This window comes from Aegilops tauschii, chromosome 7, assembly GCF_002575655.3.
Source record: "Aegilops tauschii subsp. strangulata cultivar AL8/78 chromosome 7, Aet v6.0, whole genome shotgun sequence".
Classification (NCBI taxonomy): Eukaryota; Viridiplantae; Streptophyta; class Magnoliopsida; order Poales; family Poaceae; genus Aegilops; species Aegilops tauschii.
Window position 1 is genome coordinate 605,995,636 of NC_053041.3, and position 26,026 is coordinate 606,021,661.

The 26,026-nt window shown below is 43.6% G+C and overlaps 1 long non-coding RNA gene across 3 annotated transcripts; it reads right to left on the reverse strand.

Moving 5' to 3' along the window:
- Window positions 1-1,607: 1,607 nt before the first annotated feature.
- Window positions 1,608-9,958, reverse strand: LOC109743124 (uncharacterized). 3 transcript variants are annotated; one of them, XR_012189827.1, is made up of 5 exons: window positions 9,532-9,958; window positions 8,435-8,603; window positions 5,395-5,559; window positions 2,112-2,221; window positions 1,608-1,935 (listed from the first exon to the last, which is right to left on the reverse strand). It is a non-coding gene; the product is annotated as an uncharacterized lncRNA (long non-coding RNA). The 3 variants fall into 3 exon arrangements; XR_005762715.3 differs by having other exon boundaries at window positions 9,462-9,958; XR_005762714.3 differs by having other exon boundaries at window positions 9,391-9,958.
- Between the last annotated feature and the right edge of the window lie 16,068 nt (window positions 9,959-26,026).

Here is a 26,026-nt window from a genome sequence, read left to right on the forward strand (position 1 = left end):
AAAATACCCATATCTTGGGAAAATGTGAGTATCCTTAAAACTTTGCATGTCGTCTGTTAAACTTAGTGGTTAACTAAAGACTAATTGTTCTGTGTACTGATGCAGCCTAACATTTGCTTGAATTTATGGTGTCACCGTGCTGGTATCCCATTTGATCCTCTATGTAGCTCAGCTTTAGAGAAACTTAGTTTTTATCACATTGCTAAGATGAGGAACTGTCTACAAATATTTGATATCGGCATTGGTGGAGCTTTGGTGGCCCAAGACAGATAGTTTAAACCTATGTGTACTAGAATTTGAAAAATCACCGACACATGTTTGATGCAATGACGAATATTGCACTTTCATACCTTTGTGTTTCCCTTTCAATTATTGGTGTGTTGCTTCCACCGCAGACTTGGCTCCACATGTCTTGATTTTGGAGTGAAGTCTGAAATAAACCCTAACATTGTAGAGACCGACGCAAATGAACCCTCACCTTCAAATCCCTGAAATACATACCCTGACATCTCTGATCCCGGTCTATTCTAACCCTGAACATGTTTGGCGCACCGGGAAAGGAGATGATCCCAACTAGGTTCACCCGCTACTCTCACTGACAATATGGGTCCACAAGTCATATTTATTTCTCTCCTGTTATCTTCTTCATCCTCTGTCCTCTCCTCTCCCGATCCCCTTTCCGGCTTTCCCTCTCCGCTGCCGATCCCTCTTTCCTCTCCTACGAGGCTGGCCGAGCTGCACACGGGATCCCGCCAGAGAGCGTGCTGCGCGAGAGGACGAGCATCTTGAGCCTGAGGATCAGCGAGAGCTCCGGGACATCGCCGGAAATCCCTGACGCTGAGCACGCGAAGGCCGTCGAGCATGGCGAGATGCACAGCCTTGTACGCGTGTGTGCGACCCCTCCACGGTCAGCATCGAGTCACACAGCCGGCGACTAGGAACCGCGCATCCCGCTCCCTGAGCTACATACAAGCTCTGGTTTTTTCTTTATTTATTTGAAGGCATCGCCGGTGGTAATACTCGTGTACTAAGCAGCATGTAAAAGAAGTAAAGAACAACAGGAAGCTTTGATCTTCGGAGAAGAGAACGTGAGTTGCAGTGAAGAGAAAGATAGATGCGTCCTTGTTCGGTGTTTGACCGCGTTGTGCAGTGTCTCACCATGCTCCTTTTATGTCTGTGCAGCACTAGCCACGCAGCCGCCGTCGGCTCGTCCGCGGTGAATAGGTCCGGCCGAACTACCGATGTAGCTGGCGTCAGCGTCATGTTCCTCACTCCAGTGCAGGCCCGTTGGGTTCTCGCCCAGGCCGCGTAGTTCCTTCTCGCTGTTGTCGGAGAGAGGCAGTGCCGTCGATGCCTACTGATGCTGTCTCGCGAGATTGGGGATAGAAGATTGAGATGACAGGTGGGCCAATGTAGTCAGCCAGAGTAATGATCAATCCCGGCTGGGATTGCGCCTTCCCGGTTACACCAAACAAGATCTTATTCACGTAGGGTCTGGATTGACTGGGATCTGTAGATACACGGCATCAACTTAGGGATTGAAAAGTGAGGGTTCAGTTGCGGCGGCCTCTACAATGTCAAGGTTTATTTTAGACTTCACTCCTTGATTTTGCATAAAATTAACATATAAATCTATCACTTGTCATGTTGTCCGGGACTTGGTCTTCTCAAAAATCATGGTCCATCCTCTTTCCTCATATACTGGACTTAATTGAAAATAATATGATCCAGGAGCTACAATATCAAAGCGAGCTTGGATATTCAGGTTGTTTTGAGGACTGTCATTATCAGTTCCAAGTCATCAGCATGTCTCACTCTTGATGTCTTCTCGGAGGAAATGCTAATTTGGGAGGAACACTATACTCCACACCCACGGATCCATGTTGCACTTCACCATCCAACTAAACCAGAAGATTAACATGTTCTTATATTCACCTACAAACATGAACGTGTAGAAAGTGAATATCTTAATTTCAAATTGATGTACCATAGATTCACGACTGGAAATTTGGCTTCTCGTAAACTAGCATAACTTAATTTCACGGAGCTTCTATCTGTTGCTAGGAAACGACCCGGTTTAGTCCAATCTTATGGTTGGGCGAACAACATACCTGGACGCTATTTGTGATGGCGTCCACACCTGGACGCTGTTCTCAATAGCATCCAGCCCTGGTCGCTATTGCTCGTTGCGTCCTTCCCATTTTTAAAATTTCCACCACCCCTTGACAAGTTTCAAAATTAATGAATTATTAATTAGTGTTAGTAAAAATTTCGGATGACAGTCCAAGGACAGAGCAACCCAAAAAATGACAAATCTGCTAGAGTTGCTCTTAGTACATGATCGGAACGGATCCAAGAGAAGAGGGAGGACCCAACTTAATACCTACACCTAACTTGATTGCTACAAAGCATGCTTATATCAGAAATGGTCAATCATCATCGTCCCGAATCAGGACTTTGTTTTAAAATACATAGCGGACAAGATGGGCTTCTACAAAAAGATGTGGCCTTCCAGGAGCATGTTTTGAGAATAGAAAAACTTGTGGTGGTAACCAAAATCATACCGAATTTTGATAATTCAAATAGTTACGTCTAAATGGGCAAAGGGCGCCACTGTTATAAGCTTGCCAGGAAAAGTGGGAGACAAAGCAATGCAGAATTATATATGTAAAGAGAAGGCATCAACAACACATAATTACCCCAAAGGCTTTGCTTAGCAAAAAAAAAAGGTTAGGAAGCTAGTAAAAACATGTATCCTTTCAAGTTCCCAACCTTTTGTCTCTTGCATGATCCAAAAAATTCACTGGCGAACAAACAAAATTGGGAAAATCTTCACAACGAACAAAAGAAAGCAATAAGCAAATATCACCGTGATGGCACAGATTAACCAGCCACTCTATCAAAGCTGTCAAAACGTTGCTTATTGTTACAAACAGCAACATGCAACATGCTACCTCAGACCTCAGTCACTCTTTACATTAACAATCCAGCTCTAATAGAACAGTAGCATCACTATTTTGTAGCACGCAAGAACAAATAACTGCAACTGGTAACTTGCAGGGAACAAATAAACATAGTAAGACAACTAACTGAAACAAGTCATCCAACCAATAATTTTCTGAAAGCAAGTCTTCGTAGTGTAACAAAGTGCAACTTGCTCATAGAGATTATATTTATACTAAGGAACAAATCTTAGAGAAGATAAACCAAACATATCTCCGGAGAGCAGCAAAATGATCAAAACAATAAAGAGCAAGTAGAACTAGGAGGGAAAGATCAAACGACCAAGCAACATGATCTGCCTACATTTCATCTGAAATGTAAAACACCAAAAATGGCTGTCAAGCAAAATCAAATAGTGCCCAAAAATTTAGGAGTAATCAGAATCTGGCAGAACATCAAGCAATACAAACAATATTTTTTTTACATTAACCAAAGAAGGAAAGGCATTGCGTGGCATACAGAACCCGTAAGAATTTGTGGTCATTCATAGAAATTTAACTAAGGTCGAACAAGAATCTTGTGGAGCATCAATCAATAGTAATGTCTACATGCAAAATCATATGAAATCTTGCGGAGCATCAATCAATAGTAATGCCTACAAAAATCATATGATATATGATGAACAAACCAAGAGCATGCTATCTCCTGAGAGCAGCAAAATGATCATGGATTAGATGACTGAAGAACCAACCGGGAATATGCTATCTCCTGAAAGCAGCAAAATGATTGCAAACAGTAAAGAACAAGCACAGCTAGGAGAATGGAAAGAACCAATGACCAAACAACATGCTCAACCTGCATTTACGAGGAACCAGAACCTTGCGGAACATCAAACGATAGCAATACAAACAATACTTTTGCATTAAACAGAAAAGGAAAGCATTATTTGGCATACAGAACCCATAATAATTGATGGTCAACCATAGCGTGCAAAATTATCTATGCCAGTGAGGATATTGGTTATTCTAATCTCCTAATACCTACTGACCTCCGTCTAACCAGATCTGCATTTGAGTGGCCTCAGATTCGCCTTTGCACAATTACACGACCCTTCCCCCGGTGTCTCCATCACCAGATCAATCTGTTCTTACCTTGGTGAAACTGCCCTGGTTATCACTCATAAGAAATGACCATCCAAGGACAGGGCCACTAAAATAAGCACATGATCAAAATACCCACAAGCGCCTCGATTGCTTGAGAAGTTGAGAGCATGCTTATATCAGCCATGGTCAATCATCATAGCGCCGACTAAGGATTTTGTTTCTTCGTTATAGAGCTGGTTGCTATAACCAGCTATGAGCAACTCTAGCAGACTCGCCAAAATGGGAAGTCCATTCAGTTCAGCAACCACAAATCGAGCTTAATCATAAAGCCATGCACCATTCGCAAACCAGGGTTAATCTTTATTGGTTGGTCACTACATTTGCTATATCCGCTCGTCACAAATTAATTGGTTTCTCATAAATGATTATGCACTAAGCACTCTACAGCAACAACAACAACAACAACAAAGCCTTTTAGTCCCAAACAAGTTGGGGTAGGCTAGGGGTGAACCTGCAGAAATAGATAATTGGCGAATATCAAGCCTTGTGCCACGAAGCATATCTTTTATCCCATGTCAAACAAAAACAAGGTTTATCCCCCTCCACATTACTCAAGAAAGGAAACGGAAACAGTGTTTCCATGGCTCGGCATCAATAATTCTTCAGTTGAACCGGTGCTCAGACCCGGTGCTTCCAACTCCAACAGCATTGCTAAGCGCATGTGCATTAATAACGAGACTACTGTTCAGAGAAAGCAATGCCAGATGAGCTTCAACAGCATGTAAATATGATAATCAGGTTCCGTTGCTAAAGCTCTCTGGCATTGTTTCTCTTGATTAATAGCCACATCAATAATCACATGCCCTTAGTAATGTTGCCGGAGTTGGAAACTACTGGTCTGAGGACCGATTCAGCTGGAGAATTATAACAGTCCAAGTTATAACTGCCACTGGAAACGTTGTTTCCTTTCTTAAGGCGGAGAACCAATGGGATGAACCTTGATTGACATAGAATAAAATATATACTTTGTGACCCAAGGCTTAATATTTGCCAATTTTTCTCAAACTGCAGCATAAAAGTTTAGATTCTTGGAACTAAGCGAAAGATGTAAGAAATATTAGTATATGACTATATGTAGATAAATTACCGCATCATTATTTATTAGAAATCAATCAGTTTGTAACGAATGGATATAGCAAACGTAGTTGACCAGCCAATAAAGATTCACCTTAGTGTTGTACAACTCCATACAAATCATATTTTTCAGGTCACTGAAGCAACAAATTATGCATCAGCCATATACTTGGCTGCATGGTGAATTTGATCAAAGAGAAGAAACAGAACTCACTCTTTATCACTCTATGCTGGGGGCTCATGAAGGAATTTAAATTCAGCTCTAATTGATACTCCACGATCCATGAATTCTTACATGTAGATGCACCAAGCAATGCTTGAAACCACTTGAGCTGGTTACAGGAACTTCTAGAGTCTCTTCTCTCTTGTTTATAGAATCCTGTGAACCAAAGAGGATGGTAACTGAGGCAGTGACGAAGATGATAAAGATGATGATGCAAACAAGGTTCCAATATTTGTTGGTAACGCTCCGCCACTGACGGTGAGGTGGTGATCTCCGGCTTACAAAAGCACAATTTCACAACTAAAATAGCCAGCGATCATTACCACATAGCAGACAAGATGGGCTTCTACAGAAAGATGTGGCCTTCCCGGACCATGTTTTGTCAATAGACAAACTTGTGGTGGTAACCAAAATCATACTGAATTCTGATGTTTAAATAGTTACTACTCCCTCCATCCCATAATATAAGAGCATTTTTTACACTACACATAATTACCCCAAAGGCTTTGCTTAGCCATAATATAAGAGTGTCAAAAACACTCTTATATTTTTCGGATGGAGGGAGTACGTCTAAATGGGCAAAGGCCGCGACTGTTATAAGCTAACCAGGAAGAGTGCAAGACAAAGCAATGCAAAATTATATATGTAAAGAGAAAGCTGCGACAACACATAATTACCCCAAATGCTTTGCTTAGCAAAAAAAAGAAGTTTAGAAGCTAGTAAAAACACATATCCTTCAAAGTTCACCAACCTTTTGTCTAGTGCATGATCCAAAAAAAATCAGTGGCAAACAGACAAAATTGGGAAAATCTTCGCAACGAACAAAAGAAAGCAATAAGGAAATATCACCTTGATGGCACAGATTAACCCAGCCACTCTATCAAAGCTGTCAAGTGTCAACACGTTGCTTATGGTTACAAACAGCAACATGCGACATGCTACCTCAGTCACTCTTTACATTAACAATCCAGTACTAAAAAAACAGTAGCATCGTTATTTTGTAGCACGCGAGAACAAATAGCTGCAACTGGCAACTTGTAGGAAACAAATAAACATAGTATGGAAACTAATTAAAACAAGTCATCCAACCAATACATTTCTGAACGCAAGTCTTCCTAGTGTAACAAAGTGCAACTTGCTCATAAAGAGATTATATTATACTAAGGAAAAAAACTTAAGAGAAGATAAACCAAAAGTATCTCCGGAGAGTAGCAAAATGATCACAAACAATAAACAGTGAGTAGAACTAGGAAGGAAAGATCAAATGACCAAGCAACAGCCAAAATAGTACCCAAAAAATTAGAAGTAACCAGAATCTTGCAGAACATCAAGCAATAGCAATACAAACAATATTTTTTTTACATCAACCAAAAAAGGAAAGGTATTGTTTGGCATACAGGATCCGTAAGAATTTGTGGTCATCCATAGAAACTTAAGGTGGAATCAGAATCTTGCAGAGCATCAATCAATAGTGACGTCTACATGCAAAATCATATGATATATGATGAACCAACAAAGAGTATGCTATCTCCTTCGATGTGTTCTTAAAATCCTGCAAATCAAAGATGCACGAAACACAAATACAGAACGGCAACAACATGGTACAATGTGCTTGAGACCAGATCTGCATTTGAGTGGCCTCAGATTCGTCGTTGCACGATCATACGACCCTTACCCCAGTGTCTCCATCACCAGATCAATCTGTTCATACATTGGTGAAACTGCCCTGGTTATCACTCATAAGAAATGACCATCCAAGGACAGTGCCACTAAAATATGCACATGATCAAAATACCCACAGGTGCCTTAATTGCTCGAGAGCATGCTTATATGAGCCATGGTCAATCATCATCACCCTGACTCAGGATTTTGTTTCTTGATTATTAGACCTGGTTGTTATAACCAGCTAAGAGCAAGTCTAGAAGACTCGCCAAAATGGAAAGTCCATTCAGCACAACACAGTTCAGCAACCACAAACTGAGCTTAATCATAAAGCCATGCACTATTCACAAACCAGGGTTAATCGTTATTGGTTGGTCACTACGTTTATTATATCTGCTTGTCACAAATTGATTGGTTTCTCATAAATGATCACTACATACTAATATTTCTTACATCTTTCACTCAATTACATGATTCTAAACTTCTATGTTGTAGGTTTAGAAAATTGGCGAATATCAAGCTTTGTGCCACGAAGCATATCTTTTATTCTACGCCAAGCAAGGTTTAGCCCCTTGGTTCTCCACATTACTTAAGAAAGTAAACAACATCTCCATGGCTCGGCGTCTGACAATTCTTCAGCTGAACTGCTGCTCAGACCAGTAGGTTCCAACTCTGACAGCATTACTAAGGGAAAGTGCATTAATAATGAGACTACACTTCAAGGGAAAGCAATGCCAGATGAGCTTCAACAGCAGTCTGAATATACACTCCCGCATATACTGCTGTCGAATATACACTCTCCTCACATATACATAATCAGCTTCTCTTCAGACTGTTGCTCCTCTGACATTGCTTTCTCTTGAGTAATAACCAGATCAATAAGGCACTTGCCCTTACTAATGCTGTCGCAGTTGGAAGCTACTGGTCTGAGGACCGATTCAGCTAGAGAATTATCAAAGTCCAAGTTATAACTGCCACTGGAACCGTTGTTTCCTTTCTTAAGGCAGAGAACCAATGGAATGAACCTTCACTGACATGGAATAAAATATATACTTTATGACTCAAAACTTTAATATTTGCCAATTTTCTACAACTACAGTGTAGAATTTTAGAATCATGTAACTGAGTGAAGGATGTAAGAAATATTAGTAGATGTAAATAAATTAACGCATCATTATTTATTAGAAATTAATCATTTTGTGACAAATGGATATAGCAAACGTAGGTGACCACCCAATAAAGATTCACCCTAATGTTGTACAGCTCCATACAAATCATATTTTTGAGATCCCTGAAGCAACAAATTATTTCTCAGCCATATACTTGGCTGCATGGGGAATTTGATCAAAAGAGAAGAAACAAAACTCACTTTTTATCACTCTTTATGCTGGGGCTCATGAAGGAATTTAAATCCAGCTCTAACTGATACTCCATGATCCGTGAATTCTTACATATAGATGCACCAAGCAATGCTTGAAACCACTTGAGCTGGGTTATAAGAACTTCTGGAGCCTCTTTTCTCCCTCGTTTATATAATCCTGTGAACCAAGGAGGACCAAGGTTATTGAGACAGAGACGAAGATGATAATGATGATGATGATAACGAGTTTCCAATATTTGTTGGTAACGCTCCGCCACTGACGGTGGCGTTGGTGATCTCCGGCGTACAAAAGCAGAATTCCACAACAAAAATAGCTATCGATCACCACAACATCACCAAAGTAATTGTAAAGGTTCTGGCAGTGCCACCGGTCAATTCCTATCATCGTTGAGTCCATCCCTACCCCTTAAGGCCTTGTTCGTTAATCCTACCCACACCGGGATCTGACCAAAACCTGGCCGAACCACGTGGTTTTGGCCCCGGTGAGGGTTGTATCCCGACCTACCTTATATGCGCCTTCGATTGGACCCTGCCAGATTTATACGCCTTCCAAACCCGCCCCAAACCGTCAGGCTTCAACCCCACCAGAGCCAGGGTTTAAACCCACATGCCTCACACGTGGAACCAAACCCCATGTTCGAGTCGTTACAAACTAAAAAGAGAAGAAGGTGAGAGCGGCAGCGGGCATGGCGGCATTGAAGGACTCGACAACGTGGAACCAAACCCCATGTCCAAGTCGTCCAGAACAGCTGAAATGATATGTTATTTTCCACTTTCCTTTTGTCAGATATTGAGTTGTCTATGCAATGCTAAGTATTCTGCATTTGAAATTCTAAATTGTTGGATATTGAATTGCCTATGCCACGGTTGCACTAATATGCACACTCTATTATAAATCACACAATTCAAACTTTTCCTGGTGTTGGGAGGGCAAAAGGTCTAACCGAATGGTTACAGTAGGCAGGGATTTTCGCGAAAAGAAAGGGTGTGGATGAACTGGTGGGAGGCGGCGCACCCTGATCTGGACCAGCGAGCGATCGACCCCAATCACTGCATTTACAGATGAGGTGGTGGGGGTGGGGTACCAGATCGAAACATGGAGGAAACGAGGTGCGGACGGCGGCTCAGATCTACGGCTTGGCGTCGCCAGAACCCTCGACCGGAAGCCGCGCCGGTCCCCCGCCACGCGGTACCCAAAGACCCCGCCGCCGCAGCGACGCCGACGACGCCGCGGAGGCTGCCCGAGCAGGGGCCTCCATGCCGGCGGCGACGCGGCGCGGCGCGGACGGGAGGGCTGGCCCCGCGAGGCAGCCGGATCCGACGCTGCCGCCGCTCGGGGGCGCGGGTCTGCGCCAAGGGCCGGGCCTCCTCATCGCCGCCGTTTTTTCGGGTGGCCGCGGTCTCGGGTGGTGCGGTCATCGGCCGCGGCGAGCGGGACGAGCGGAGAGGCGGGGTGAGCGCACGCCTCCGGCGCCGATGCACGCCGCTGCCTCACACTTAAACTAATGATGGGTGAGCCCGTGAGGGCGGCGGCTAGGGTTTTATTGTGTGTGTGGCTTTGGCAGGTGGACGCGGTGACGTGTGTGATCAGTCCAGTGTCGGATGTGGGGCGCCCGTGGGAAAATCCAACGGCCAGCGTCCATTCTCGATCTGTACTTTCTTTTTAATCCTTCAATAATGCTACACATACAAAGTAGTACAAAGGTTTAGTTAGGCTGGTCATACTGGAAAGTATAGCACTAGGCTAAACGAAAATACAAAGGTGAACATGGGTGCACGCGCACACACATGAATAGTAAATTTATAAAAACTACTAGAAAAAATAAAAAATTCTGAAATTTCGCGGTATGAACCTAAGTCGATCATTCTACTCACGTGTGAAGTTTCATGATGTATTGACACCCATGGTATTCTTAGTGAAGAAAATACAAATGCGACCATACTATTCATTAAATAATGGTTTTTAATAAGACGCGTCTAGGGAGCAGCCGTTGGCTCCCTAGCGGTCCCGAGCGGCCACCTAGGTATGGTAAGTTTCTGTCCCTACCCAATCCAAAAAGGAAAGAAAGGGAAGGCGGCCCCCACGTGACGCACACAAAAACCACATGGTCCCCGGCGCACCACTCCAGTCCCCTGAACCCACATGATTCTAGTCCCTCGTTTCTCTTCCTTTTCTCCAATCCTGCCTCCCCCCCCACACCACTCCAGTCCTGAAGAGCGAGGCAGTTGCACTTCTTCCCCACGAAAGAAGCAACCAGGATTCCAGGAACACGCCATGGGAGCCTTCCTTATCTCAGGAGCTGTCATGGAAGATCTGTCAAGGTGAAGAACAAGAAGATCTAATATATGCAGTTTTTTAGGGGAAAAGAGAAGGAGAGAAGGGGGATGTACCAGGCTCTGCTGTAGATCTTCAACTTGAAAAGAGGATGAAGAAGGTGACATGTTCCTCTTCTTCTTCTTCGCCTTGAATCCAACTTCTCCAATCCTTCTCCACGTTGACTGCAACTGCTCCGATAATAGTTCACCCAAACTAGTGCAACAACACACATAAAACCAGGAATACACAAACATGGACTTGCATATTGTGCAACTTTTGTGTTTGTTGCGACCAACTATTTCAGGTAATCGAGCCAACTTTTTTTCATATTGTGCAACTCACACACAGACACAGGAAACAAATGAACATACTGTTGTAAAAAAAATGTAGCATATATAGGCCATATGTTCTGATTTGTTGCACATAGTACTAGATATATCTATAATGCAGTAATGTTTTAGTTCAAAAAGCAATGAATGGCTAAGAACTGAAAAAGACATAGTAGCAGATTGCTTCTTGGTGATCACTTCTTATGTGCAAAATTTGTTTGTTAGAAGCTCATCCACCCAGAACCTGGTTGGCAGACAAAAACAAAAGAAAATGAAGAAGTGTTACTACTTGTAAGATTGTCGATGGATGAGAAAAAAACTTCATGAAAAGACATGGGGGCCCATGTTGTATGCCCTCTTGGCCAAAATTGGAAGAATCCTCTATGTGAAACTATGGAAAAACATATGCGAATCAACCCAACAAACCACACGCTGGACGCGGTCTCCAGGCCATCACGTGCCCTTCCCTCCCCTTCGAAGATCTCACGCCCCATGGCCGCCAACTTCTTCCCCACGCCCTTACATGCCCCCACCTTCTTCCCCACGAAACAATGGTTTCCCAGGTCTGGATTTGCATCGCCAGAGCTACTATGGCAGATGAATCAAAGTGAAATAATAGTAGATCTGGAACAATTTGCTGTGAAAAAAGAAGAAAGGGGGAGGGCAGATCAGAACGTACCAAGGTGAAAAAAGAGGTGATCCTTTTCTCCTCCTGTTGAGATCATCCCTCCTTGACTTTCCCTTTCCCCTGGGGCTCTCACCAAATATCTATTTGCAAAAATTAGCTTCTCCATAGTTTAAGAGAGCATAAACAAAGAAAAGAAAGGGGAGATCTTGTACCTGTGCAATTTCAACTGATTTTCGTGCACACTAAATCATGAGACAAGCCAACATTTGCAGCAGTGTGTGCAACAAAACGTAGAAAATGTGCAAATATATAGAAGAGAGCACATAGAGTATCTTATTTCACACATAATGCAGAAGAACCGATGTCCATGTAGCAAAAGAAAAAAAAGGAAAGTATGCTGTAGGTACTATGAAAAGATAACTACCAGCTAGACAAGAATCTGGTTTGCAGGTGCTTTTTTTTCCTTTGATCTTTCAACACAATAGTATATTTGACTTTGTAGCTGAGAATTATGTGTACGAATCTACAACAGCTCCTCCACCCCCATAACCTGCAAAAACCACACATGATGCAAAAAAGAAGCCTAAGAAAAAAAGAACCAACTTTGGGTTGTATTTGTGCAACTTAACCAGTACAAGTGTGCAACTGACAACACTCCCATATCCATTCACTTGTGCGGTTTGAATTTCAGTAGTTGGCATCTTCAAGTCATATAAAAGTTGAAGATGCCAACTCATATAATTTCAAATTCATTTTGGTTTTAGCTAAAAAGTTGTATGCAAAATTCCAGAAAAAACTTATGTTGGCTGATGTGCAACTACATCATCTATTTTGTGCAACTGCAAGTACTCCTGCATGCAATTCATGTTACATGTGTGTGCAACTATGTAATGAATTTTGAACTGGTGAACATGATGAATTTAGCATGTTTGAACACAAGGAATGTAAAAATAGTAAATTTTAAAAGATTATAATCTTCCAAAAAAGTAGTGCAATTACATTCAAGTGAAAATAAGATGCATGTGAACACATAAGGATGCCAACTATTAAATGGTTCTTGTGCAACTAAAGGAGTTAAAGATGCCAAATCATGTGACATTGTTGTGCAACTATTAAAAGAATCGGGGATGCCAACTCCTGATTTGTTCTTGTGCAACTAAAATAGTTGAGGATGCCAACTCATATGATATTGTTGTGGGACTATTTAAAAAGTTGAGAATGCCAACTCCCAAATGGTTCTGGTGCAACTATGGAAGTTGAGGATGCCAACTCGTATGATACTGTTGTGCAACATTTGAAAAGTTGAGGATACCAACTCCTAATTGATTGTTGTGCAACTATAAAAGTTCAGGATGCATCTATAAAAGTTGAGGATACCTCTCCTTCACTAGGAGCTGCATCTCTTTCTACAACCATTTTTTATCTGTAGAAAAAGCAAACAAACAAATTAGTCAAAGCAATCAAATGTATAAAAGAAAATATGAGCAAGAAAATTGATACAAAAAATGCCATGGGGTAAGCAACTCATGATGATTTTCCAAAGCACACCTACAAAGCAAAAAAACAGTGTGCAACTTGATGCACTGTATGGCCAACTGGGCACACATGAGCATGCAACCAAAAAAATTAGCATACACACCGCCTAGACATGATTTAGGCACTGGAGCCAAAACTAAACTAGCCGTCAACCGTGCAACTAGATAGCCTTTCCCTGTGCAATTGTATAAGTGTGGCTAAGCCAGCTAGGATATGTACTCCTATACGAACGTATACCCCCTTGACAACAGGGCACACATGAGTGTGCAATAAAAAAACCACACACACACACACTGCTTGAACATAGTTTACACAGTGCATCCATCTAAACGCCATCGATTGTGCAACTGGTTAGCCCTCATTGTGCAACTCCATAAGTTGGCAAGCCAACTGAGATATGTATATGCGTCATCCAACTACGTTTGCATTCATGTGCAACTATTACAACAAACTAGCCAACTGGTTACTTATATGCATGCAACTTATGAGAAAATGGAGAAAACACACGGATGCATTTACGAGAAAATAGGTTCATAATGTAATGAAGCTCTAGAGAGAGTATCATGTTAACAAGACAATTGCAGTCTAGGTAAGAATAGACGAATCAAAATAGGATCCTGACCATACCAATAGAGGCAAAATTAGAACAGCTTGCCATGAAAATCCAACTCAAACCCACAACTAAAATCCTAATCGCCGTACAAACCCACCACTAATCCTAATCACCTTAGCTCCTTGAGCAAGATGCCAAAACTACTGTACAGATCAACACTCCAATCATCAAAATTCCAAGCATCATACCAGAGATTGACTAGCAGGATTACAAAAGTGATGCGTATGCACAATGAATTCGACTGCTTTTCCTCAAAAAATACCTAAAAGGGGTTGAGTTGACAATCTGTGAGAATGAAAATGTTGTTGATGTTTCAGTACTAGTACTATTTGGTTAAGGCAGCAGACTATACACGCATAAGTGGAGGCGGATTAGATGACTGAATGAAAATTAATCGATGACATAAATGAACTGCATAGACATCAGAAGTCTGATTGCTCCCATCAATATCTGGTAGATCAGATTACAACTGTTAAGCAACAAAATTTGTATTTTCTACTTCAGCTGCCATATAAATCCAAGTTGAATCAACATTGCAAGTAAAATTCCCAAGTCCATACTACTAAATATATGAACTTTCCAGAGTAAATTTATGAAGTAGGAAAATGACAGCAAAGGCAAATGACTAGTATCAACCAGATTTAGGTCCAACAACGTTCATTCTTGTAAACCCAAACAAGTTCACGACTGAATCCGCTCGAGGAGACCAGTGAAGAGAGATAGAGAGAGATATCAGGGAGGGTGTTTGGGGGATAGATAGATCAGTGGAGAGAAGGAAGGGGAATACTACCTACATGTGAGGATTCACAGCCGAACAGAGCTGCCATGAGCTCGTACAAGGCCCACTGCGAGTCTGCGAGTCTTGTGCGGCGGGGCCAAGGCACCTGGCCACGCTGTCGAATCGGCGGGGGAGGGAGGGGGGGGGGGGTCGAGGGGAGCGGCGCTCAACGGCGGAGAGGCGAGTGCCCGTGGCAGAAGATGAGTCGCAGCGGCGCTGAAGGTAGGGAACTGCTTCCTGCGGCGGCTCATGGTGGCGGGGAAGACGCGAGGCCTGGTGGGTTGGCAATGGGCAACGGCGGCGACAGGTCAGCGAAGGCAAGCTGGCGTCGTCAGGAGGCGGCGCGAGGGAGGAGGCGGGGCGTGCCGCGGCGGTCGTTAGTGGAGGAGGAAGGTCGTGGGGCTCGGGAGTGGATAAGATTTGTGTTTCTTTTTTTTTAGTTGAGAGCTGGACCGAGCGTGTGAGGTCGCTGTCGGCTGTCGCTTAGCGCGGCCGCTCGATCTCGCCGAATAGTGCGCGTGCACTTTTAAGATTTTAGGTTTTTAATATAGCTTCGGTTAGCTTTGATTTTGTTATTTTTGCCCAGATTACCACGGATGTGATTTCTTCGTAAAACTTCATATGCGATTATACCGGTTGACTATGTATATTAAATAAATAAATTCAGATTTTTTTTGTTTTTCTAGCATATTTTTTTAATTTACTATCCATAAAGGGTGCGTGCGCGCGCGCTCATGTTCACCAAATCCGCGTCCTAGCCTAAGCTATTATCTTCATAATGCAAAGTAACATAATAGTAGTATCATGGATGGCTTCATCTATTAGCTTGTAGACTCATATTGTCTTAGAAGGCGTTATGTTACAGTAATATACTATGTTACCACCTCTCATTAACTATTTGCCACATAAGCTAAATTTTCTTGGAGTGTGCTAGGTTACTAGCTAAGTTACTCCTACTATGACTAGCCTTAGGGCCTGTTCGGAGTCCCTCCCGATCCGTGACTCCGCTCCCGGAGCAGCGGGAGCCGCAGTTCAAAATCATGGAGCAGGGAAACAGGTACTCCGCGGATTCTTGGATTTGGCGGAGCTGGTGGTTTCCCGAACAGCTCCTTAACCTTCCAAACCAATTCTCTCTCCTCCTCAATTTAAGTGGTGGTGGACCCCACATCCCCTATTACCAACCACAATCCTCCGTATCAGTTTGTACGTAAAATATTTATAAGTTAACCTTTGTAGATGTAAGGGTTGTTTAGTTCTAAGCCAAAAGCCACCGAGCCAAAATATTGGCGTTACCACGGCCACCACGTATCTCTGGATGACAGCCAATGCGCCACGCCCTCTTCCAGTTCATTTCTACGCCAATCGCTGGCAAAGTCACGGGCGCCCAAAAGGCTCGCCAATTTTTTGGCTTGCCCACGAGTTGGTGGGGCTACCATGGGCAAGATCCAAACAGCCCCATAGCATTACTCATAATCCTCGGTGTGTTTTTTTGGCTAAGGATCCCTGCCGGTCATCGGCTACATTTTCTGCCGGTTGCTACGTCCGCCGCTTGCGAGTTTTCCGTGGGATGCACGTCCTCGTGTGGAGCCATGTAGCTCTATCCCTTGTCCACATGTTTCTTATCCCCCCTCTTGCATCTTCTCCCATGCCTTCCCAACAGCGGATAACATGTCCTTCTCGTGCAGGTGGCCGTGCGACTTCTCCTTCGGCGAGCACCAAGCACGAGTTGCTGGGGTGAGCCGGTGCTATGTGCCATCTCCTTTCCCTCGTGCGAGCAGCAACCGACAGTGTGCCAAGAAGCGATCGTCCACACCCGAGGTACGGTGGCGTCCCATCGATGCCGCAACCATTCATGGAGGGAGTTGCAATTAGCAGAGCTCGTGATACGACTGTTTCGTCGGCGAGCTTCAGCTGGCGATGGCGAGAGCTGCAAGCTCTCATGGAGAGAGATGCAACCAACCAGCGGATAAGCCACAACCGCGACGCCCGCAAGTTATGACAATGACCACGCCAAAAGCCTCAACCAGAGATGATAGAAGTTGGGGCGGCCAATGAAGCTGCAATAGGCTATGAAAAGCTTCGACTAAGGACTGGAAAAGTTTCAACCAGCACGGCGAGACGGTTTTTGTTGGGACCAGTGGGACGATTTTGTTGGGGAACGTAGTAATTTTAAAAAAAAATCTACGCACACGCAATATCATGGTGATGCGTAGCAACGAGAGGGGAGAGTGTTGTCCACGTACCCTCGTAGACCGAAAGCGGAAGCGTTATGACAACGCGGTTGATGTAGTCGTACGTCTTCACGATCCGACCGATCCAAGTACCGAACGCACGGCACCTCCGAGTTCAGCACACGTTCAGCTCGATGACGTTCCACGAACTCCGATCTAGCAGAGCTTTGCGGGAGAGTTCCGTCAGCACAACGGCGTGATGACGGTGATGATGTTGCTACCGACGCAGGGCTTCGCCTAAGCACCGCTACGATATGACCGAGGTGGATTATGGTGGAGGGGGGCACCGCACACGGCTAAAAGATCAACTGATCAACTTGTGTGTCTATGGGGTGCCCCCTCCCCCGTATATAACGGAGTGGAGGAGGGGGGAGGGCCGGCCCTCTATGGCAAGCCCTCGAGGAGTCCTACTCCCACCGGGAGTAGGATTCCCCCCTTCCCTAGTTGGACTAGGAGAGAAGGAAGGGGGAGAGAGGGAGGAAGGAAAGGGGGGCGCCGCCCCCCTCCTAGTCCAATTCGGACCAGAGGGGAAGGAGGCGTGCGGCCTGCCCTGGCCTCCTCTCTCTCTCTCCACTATGGCCCAATAAGGCCCATACACTTACCGGGGGGTTCCGGTAACCTCCCGGTACTCCGATAAAATCCCGATTTCACCCAGAACTATTCCGATGTCCAAATATAGGCTTCCAATATATCGATCTTTATGTCTCGACCATTTCGAGACTCCTCGTCATGTCCGTGATCATATCCGGGACTCCGAACTACCTTCGGTACATCAAAACACATAAACTCATAAATACCAATCGTCACCGAACATTAAGCGTGCGGACCCTACGGGTTCGAGAACTATGTAGACATGACCGAGACACGTCTCCGGTCAATAACCAATAGCGGAACCTGGATGCTCATATTGGTTCCTACATATTCAACGAAGATCTTTATTGGTCAAACCGCATAACAACATACGTTGTTCCCTTTGCCATCGGTATGTTACTTGCCTGAGATTCGATCGTCGGTATCTCAATACCTAGTTCAATCTCGTTACCGGCAAGTCTCTTTACTCGTTCCGTAATACATCATCCCGCAACTAACTCATTAGTTGCATTGCTTGCAAGGCTTATAGTGATGTGCATTACCGAGAGGGCCCAGAGATACCTCTCCGACAATCGGAGTGACAAATCCTAATCTTGATCTATGCCAACTCAACAAGTACCATCGAAGACACCTGTAGAGCACCTTTATAATCACCCAGTTACGTTGTGACGTTTGGTAGCACACAAAGTGTTCCTCCGGTATTCGGGAGTTGCATAATCTCATAGTCATAGGAACATGTATAAGTCATGAAGAAAGTAATAGCAATATACTAAACGATCGAATGCTAAGCTAACGGAATGGGTCAAGTCAATCACATCATTCTCTAATGATTAACGGGATCACATCATTAGAGAATGATGTGATCCCGTTAATCAAATGACAACTCATGTCTATGGCTAGGAAACTTAACCATCTTTGATTCAACGAGCTAGTCAAGTAGAGGCATACTAGTGACACTGTGTTTGTCTATGTATTCACACATGTACTAAGTTTCCGGTTAATACAATTCTAGCATGAATAATAAACATTTATCATGATATAAGGAAATATAAATAACAACTTTATTATTGCCTCTAGGGCATATTTCCTTCAGTCTCCCACTTGCACTAGAGTCAATAATCTAGATTACACAGTAATGATTCTAACACCCATGGAGTCTTGATGTTGATCATGTTTTGCTCGTGAGAGAGGCTTAGTCAATGGGTCTGCAACATTCAGATCCGTATGTATCTTGCAAATCTCTATGTCTCCCTCCTTGACTTGGTCGCGGATGGAATTGAAGCGTCTCTTGATGTGCTTGGTTCTCTTGTGAAATCTGGATTCCTTTGCCAATGCAATTGCACCAGTATTGTGACTTAGGGTCATCCGGATCAGTGTCAAAGCTTGCATCGACGTAACCATTTACGACGAGCTCTTTGTCACCTCCATAAACGAGAAACATATCCTTAGTCCTTTTCAGGTATTTCAGGATGTTCTTGACCGCTGTTCAGTGATCCACTCCTGGATTACTTTGGTACCTCCCTGCTAAACTAATAGCAAGGCACACATCAGGTCTGGTACACAACATTGCATACATGATAGAGCCTATGGCTGAAGCATCGGGAACATCTTTCATTTTCTCTCTATCTTCTGCAGTGGTCGGGCATTGAGTCTGACTCAACTTCACACCTTGTAACACAGGCAAGAACCCTTTCTTTGCTTGATCCATTTTGAACTTCTTCAAAACTTTATCAAGGTATGTGCTTTGTGAAAGTCCAATTAAGCGTCTTGATCTATCTCTATAGATCTTGATGCCCAATATATAAGCAGCTTCACCGAGGTCTTTCGTTGAAAAACTCTTGTTCAAGTATCCTTTTATGCTATCCAGAAATTCTATATTATTTTCAATCAACAATATGTCATCCACATATAATATTAGAAATGCTACAGAGCTCCCACTCATTTTCTTGTAAATACAGGCTTCTCCAAAAGTCTGTATAAAACCATATGCTTTGATCACACTATCAAAACGTTTACTCCAACTCCGAGATGCTTGCACCAGTCCATAGATGGATCGCTGGAGCTTGCACACTTTGTTAGCATCCTTTGGATCGATAAAACCTTCAGGTTGCATCATATACAACTCTTCTTCTAGAAATCCATTCAGGAATGCAGTCTTTACATCCATTTGCCAAATTTCATAATCATAAAATGCGGCAATTGCTAACATGATTCAGACGGACTTAAGCATCGCTACGGGTGAAAAGGTCTCATCGTAGTCAACTCCTTGAACTTGTCGAAAACCTTTTGCAACAAGTCGAGCTTTGTAGACAGTAATATTACCGTCAGCGTTAGTCTTCTTCTTGAATATCCATTTATTCTCGATGGCTTGCCGATCATCGGGCAAGTCAACCAAAGTCCACACTTTGTTCTCATACATGGATCCCATCTCAGATTTCATGGCCTCAAGCCATTTCGAGGAATCTGGGCTCATCATCGCTTCCTCATAGTTCGTAGGTTCATCATGGTCAAATAACATGACCTCCAGAACAGGATTACCGTACCACTCTGGTGCGGATCTTACTCTGGTTGACCTACGAGGTTCGGTAGTAACTTGATCTGAAGTTACATGATCATCATCATTAGCTTCCTCACTAATTGGTGTAGGAGTCACAGGAACAGATTTCTGTGATGAACTACTTTCCAATAAGGGAGCAGGTACAGACATTTCATGAAGTTCTACTTTCCTCCCACTCACTTCTTTCGAGAGAAACTCCTTCTCTAGAAAGGATCCATTCTTAGCAACGAATGTCTTGCCTTCGGATCTGTGATAGAAGGTGTACCCAACAGTCTCCTTTGGGTATCCTATGAAGACACATTTCTCCGATTTGGGTTTGAGTTTATCAGGTTGAAGCTTTTTCACATAAGCATCGCAGCCCCAAACTTTAAGAAACGACAACTTTGGTTTCTTGCCAAACCATAATTCATAAGGCGTCGTCTTAACGGATTTAGATGGTGCCCTATTTAACGTGAATGCAGCCGTCTCTAAAGCATAACCCCAAAATGATAGCGGTAAATCAGTAAGAGACATCATAGATCGCACCATATATAGTAAAGTACGATTACGATGTTAGGACACACCATTATGTTGTGGTGTTCCGGGTGGCGTGAGTTGCGAAACTATTCCGCATTGCTTCAAATGAAGACCAAACTCGTAACTCAAATATTCTCCTCCACGATCAGATCGTAGAAACTTAATTTTCTTGTTACGATGATTTTCCACTTCACTCTGAAATTCTTTGAACTTTTCAAATGTTTCAGACTTATGTTTCTCAAGTAGATATACCCATATCTGCTGAAATCATCTGTGAAGGTGAGAAAATAACGATACCCGCCGCGAGCCTCAACATTCATCGGACCACATACAACAATATGTATGATTTCCAACAAATCTGTTGCTCGCTCCATTGTTTCGGAGAACGGCGTTTTAGTCATCTTGCCCATGAGGCATGGTTCGCAAGTACCAAGTGATTCATAATCAAGTGATTCCAAAAGTCCATCAGTATGGAGTTTCTTCATGCGCTTTAATTACACCAATATGACCTAGACGGCAGTGCCACAAATAAGTTGCACTATCATTATCAACTCTGCATCTTTTGGCTTCAATATTATGAATATGTGTATCACTACTATCGAGATTCAATATAAATAGACCACTTTTCAAGGGTGCATGACCATAAAAGATATTACTCATATAAATAGAACAACCATTATTCTCTGATTTAAATGAATAACCGTCTCGCATCAAACAAGATCCAGATATAATGTTCATGCTCAACGCTGGCACCAAATAACAATTATTCAGGTCTAAAACTAATCCTGAAGGTAGATGTAGAGGTAGCGTGCCGAACGCGATCACATCGACTTTGGAACCATTTCCCACGCGCATCGTCACCTCGTCCTTAGCCAATCTTCGCTTAATCCGTAGTCCCTGTTTTGAGTTGCAAATATTAGCAACAGAACCATTATCAAATACCCAGGTGCTACTGCGAGAATTAGTAAGGTACACATCAATAACATGTATATCACATATACCTTTGCTCACCTTGCCATCCTTCTTTTCCGCCAAATACTTGGGGCAGTTCCGCTTCCAGTGACCAGTCCCTTTGCAGTAGAAGCACTCAGTCTCAGGCTTAGGTCCAGACTTGGGCTTCTTCACTTGAGCACCAACTTGCTTGCCGTTCTTCTTGAAGTTCCCCTTCTTCCCTTTACCCTTTTTCTTGAAACTGGTGGTCTTGTTGATCATCAACACTTGATGCTCCTTCTTGATTTCTACCTCCGCAGCCTTTAGCATCGCGAAGAGCTCGGGAATTGTCTTATCCATCCCTTGCATATTATAGTTCATCATGAAGCTCTTGTAGCTTGGTGGCAGTGATTGAAGAATTCTGTCAATGACACTATCATCCGGAAGATTAACTCCCAGTTGAATCAAGTGATTGTTATACCCAGACATTTTGAGTATATGCTCACTGACAGAACTATTCTCCTTCATCTTGCAGCTATAGAACTTATTGGAGACTTCATATCTCTCAATCCGGGCATTTGCTTGAAATATTAACTTCAACTCCTGGAACATCTCATATGCTCCATGACGTTCAAAACGTCGTTGAAGTGCCGGTTCTAAGCCATAAAGCATGGCACACTGAACTATCGAGTAGTCATCAGCTTTGCTCTGCCAGACGTTCATAACATCTGGCGTTGCTCCTACAGCGGGTTTGGCACCTAGCGGTGCTTCCAGGACGTAATTCTTTTGTGCAGCAATGAGGATAATCCTCAAGTTACGGACCCAGTCCGTGTAATTGCTACCATCATCTTTCAACTTTGCTTTCTCAAGGAACACATTAAAATTCAACGGAACAACAACACGGGCCATCTATCTACAACAACATAGACATGCAAAATACTATCAGGTACTAAGTTCATTATAAATTGAAGTTCAATTAGTCAAATTACTTAAGAACTCCCACTTAGATAGACATCCCTCTAATCATCTAAGTGATCACGTGATCCATATCAACTAAACCATGTCCGATCATCACGTGAGATGGAGTAGTTTTCAATGGTGAACATCACTATGTTGATCATATCTACTATATGATTCATGCTCGACCTTTCGGTCTCAGTGTCCCGAGGCTATATCTGCATATGCTAGGCTCGTCAAGTTTAACCCGAGTATTCTGCGTGTGCAAAACTGGCTTGCACCCGTTGTATGTGAACGTAGAGCTTATCACACCCGATCATCACGTGGTGTCTCGGCACGACGAACTTTCGCAACGGTGCATACTCAGGGAGAACACTTATACCTTGAAATTTAGTGAGAGATCATCTTATAATGCTACCGTCGATCTAAGCAAAATAAGATGCATAAAAGATAAACATCACATGCAATCAATATAAGTGATATGATATGGCCATCATCATCTTGTGCCTTTGATCTCCATCTCCAAAGCACCGTCATGATCACCATCGTCACCGGCGCGACACCTTTATCTCCATCATAGCATCGTTTTCGTCTCGCCAACTATTGCTTCTACGACTATCGCTACCGCTTAGTGATAAAGTAAAGCAATTACATGGCGATTGCATTTCATACAATAAAGCGACAACCATATGGCTCCTGCCAGTTGCCGATAACTCGATTACAAAACATGATCATCTCATACAATAAAATTTAGCATCATGTCTTGACCATATCACATCACAACATGCCCTGCAAAAACAAGTTAGACGTCCTCCACTTTGTTGTTGCAAGTTTTATGTGGCTGCTACGGGCTGAGCAAGAACCGTTCTTACCTACGCATTAAAACCACAACGATATTTCGTCAAGTATGTGCTGTTTTAACCTTCACAAGGACTGGGCGTAGCCACACTCGATTCAACTAAAGTTGGAGAAACTAACACCCGCCAACCACCTGTGTGCTAAGCACGTCGGCAGAACCAGTCTCGCGTAAGCGTACGCGTTATGTCGGTCTGGGCCGCTTCATCCAACAATACCGCCGAATCAAAGTGTGACATGCTGGTAAGCAGTATGACTTGTATCGCCCACAACTCACTTGTGTTCTACTCGTGCATATAACATCTACGCATAAACCTGGCTCGGATGCCACTGTTGGGGAACGTAGTAATTTCAGAAAATTTCCTACGCACACGCAAGATCATGGTGATGCATAGCAACGAGAGGGGAGAGTGTTGTCCACGTACCCTCGTAGACCGAAAGCGGAAGCGTTATGACAACACGGTTGATGTAGTCGTACGTCTTCAGATCCGACTGATCCAAGTACCGAACGCACGGCACCTTTGAGTTCAGCACACGTTCAGCTCGACGACGTCCCACGAACTCCGATCCAGCAGAGCTTTACGGGAGAGTTCCGTCAGCGCAACGGCATGATGACGGTGATGATGTTGCTACCGACGCAGGGCTTCGCCTAAGCACCGCTACGATATGACCGAGGTGGATTATGGTGGAGGGGGGCACCGCACACGGCTAAAAGATCAACTGATCAACTTGTGTGTCTATGGGGTGCCCCCTCCCCCGTATATAAAGGAGTGGAGGAGGGGGGAGGGCCGACCCTCTATGGCGCGCCCTGGAGGAGTCCTACTCCCACCGGGAGTAGGACCCCCCTTCCCTAGTTGGACTAGGAGAGAAGGAAGGGGGAGAGAGGGAGGAAGGAAAGGGGGGCGCCGCCCCCTCCTAGTCCAATTCGGACCAAAGGGGAAGGGGGCGCGCGGCCTGCCCTGGCCTCCTCTCTCTCTCTCCACTATGGCCCAATAAGGCCCATACACTTACCGGGGGGTTCCGGTAACCTCCCAGTACTCCGGTAAAATCCCGATTTCACCCAAAACTATTCCGATGTCCAAATATAGGCTTCCAATATATCGATCTTTATGTCTCGACCATTTCGAGACTCCTCGTCAAGTCCGTGATCATATCCGGGACTTCGAACTACCTTCAGTACATCAAAAGACATAAACTCATAATACCGATCGTCACCGAACGTTAAGCGTGCGGACCCTACGGGTTCGAGAACTATGTAGACATGACCAAGACACGTCTCCGGTCAATAACCAATAGCGGAACCTGGATGCTCATATTGGTTCCTACATATTCTACGAAGAACTTTATCGGTCAAACCGCATAACAACATACGTTGTTCCCTTTGTCATCGGTATGTTACTTGCCCGAGATTCGATCGTCGGTATCTCAATACCTAGTTCAATCTCATTACCGGCAAGTCTCTTTACTCGTTCCGTAATACATCATCCCGCAACTAACTCATTAGTTGCATTGCTTGCAAGGCTTATAGTGATGTGCATTACCGAGAGGGCCTAGAGATACCTCTCCGACAATCGGAGTGACAAATCCTAATCTTGATCTATGCCAACTCAACAAGTACCATCGGAGACACCTGTAGAGCACCTTTATAATCACCCAGTTACGTTGTGACGTTTGGTAGCACACAAAGTGTTCCTCCGGTATTCAGGAGTTGCATAATCTCATAGTCATAGGAACATGTATAAGTCATGAAGAAAGCAATAGCAATATACTAAACGATCGAATGCTAAGCTAACGGAATGGTTCAAGTCAATCACATCATTCTCTAATGATGTGATCCCGTTAATCAAATGACAACTCATGTCTATGGCTAGGAAACTTAACCATCTTTGATTCAACGAGCTAGTCAAGTAGAGGCATACTAGTGACACTCTGTTTGTCTATGTATTCACACATGTACTAAGTTTCCGGTTAATACAATTTTAGCATGAATAATAAACGTTTATCATGATATAAGGAAATATAAATAACAACTTTATTATTGCCTCTAGGGCATATTTTCTTCAGATTTTTGTTGGAACCGGCACCCCGCAATGTTGCGCTCGTCATACCACAGTGTTGGAGAAGAAAAAAGGGACAAATATGTGGGGGTTGATTGAACGACTCGGGGGCGACACGATCTAACGATGTATGGGGTGACTGGCGAAGGATTCAGCCAGTTGGCCGACAGCTGGTAGTGGCCTTCAAGCAAATAGAGGAGGCATCCTTTCATAGCCATGGAAGCACTGCAAACGAGGTTCGCTTTCACATTCAGAAAGTCAAGCCAATGTCCTCTCCAATATGAACTGATACCAAAAATGTCAACCAAAGATTGACATGTCTACACGCACGGGCCGGTGATGGCTTTTATAATTTACGCATTTGTAGGGATTATTTGTTACATGTTCTCTTTATATTTAGTGTCCCATTGAACCAAATAGGTGTCCATTACCATGATTACCAGTTTTTACAATTTTTATTATGAGCATTGCATATTAGTGTTTTTAATTTAGTTTTTATTTGTTTTCTTCTGTCTATAGGTGTTTTGGAGCAACCTAGCACCAAGTACGATGGAAGGGCCAAATATGGGTTCAATACAGAGGACTTCCAATACCAGACTTCGTGTTTTAGAGAGTGGAAAAGTGATCATTCCAAAGTGCTTCCAAGTCAACATCTAATATCATCGGCGCTTCAGCGTCACTCTCA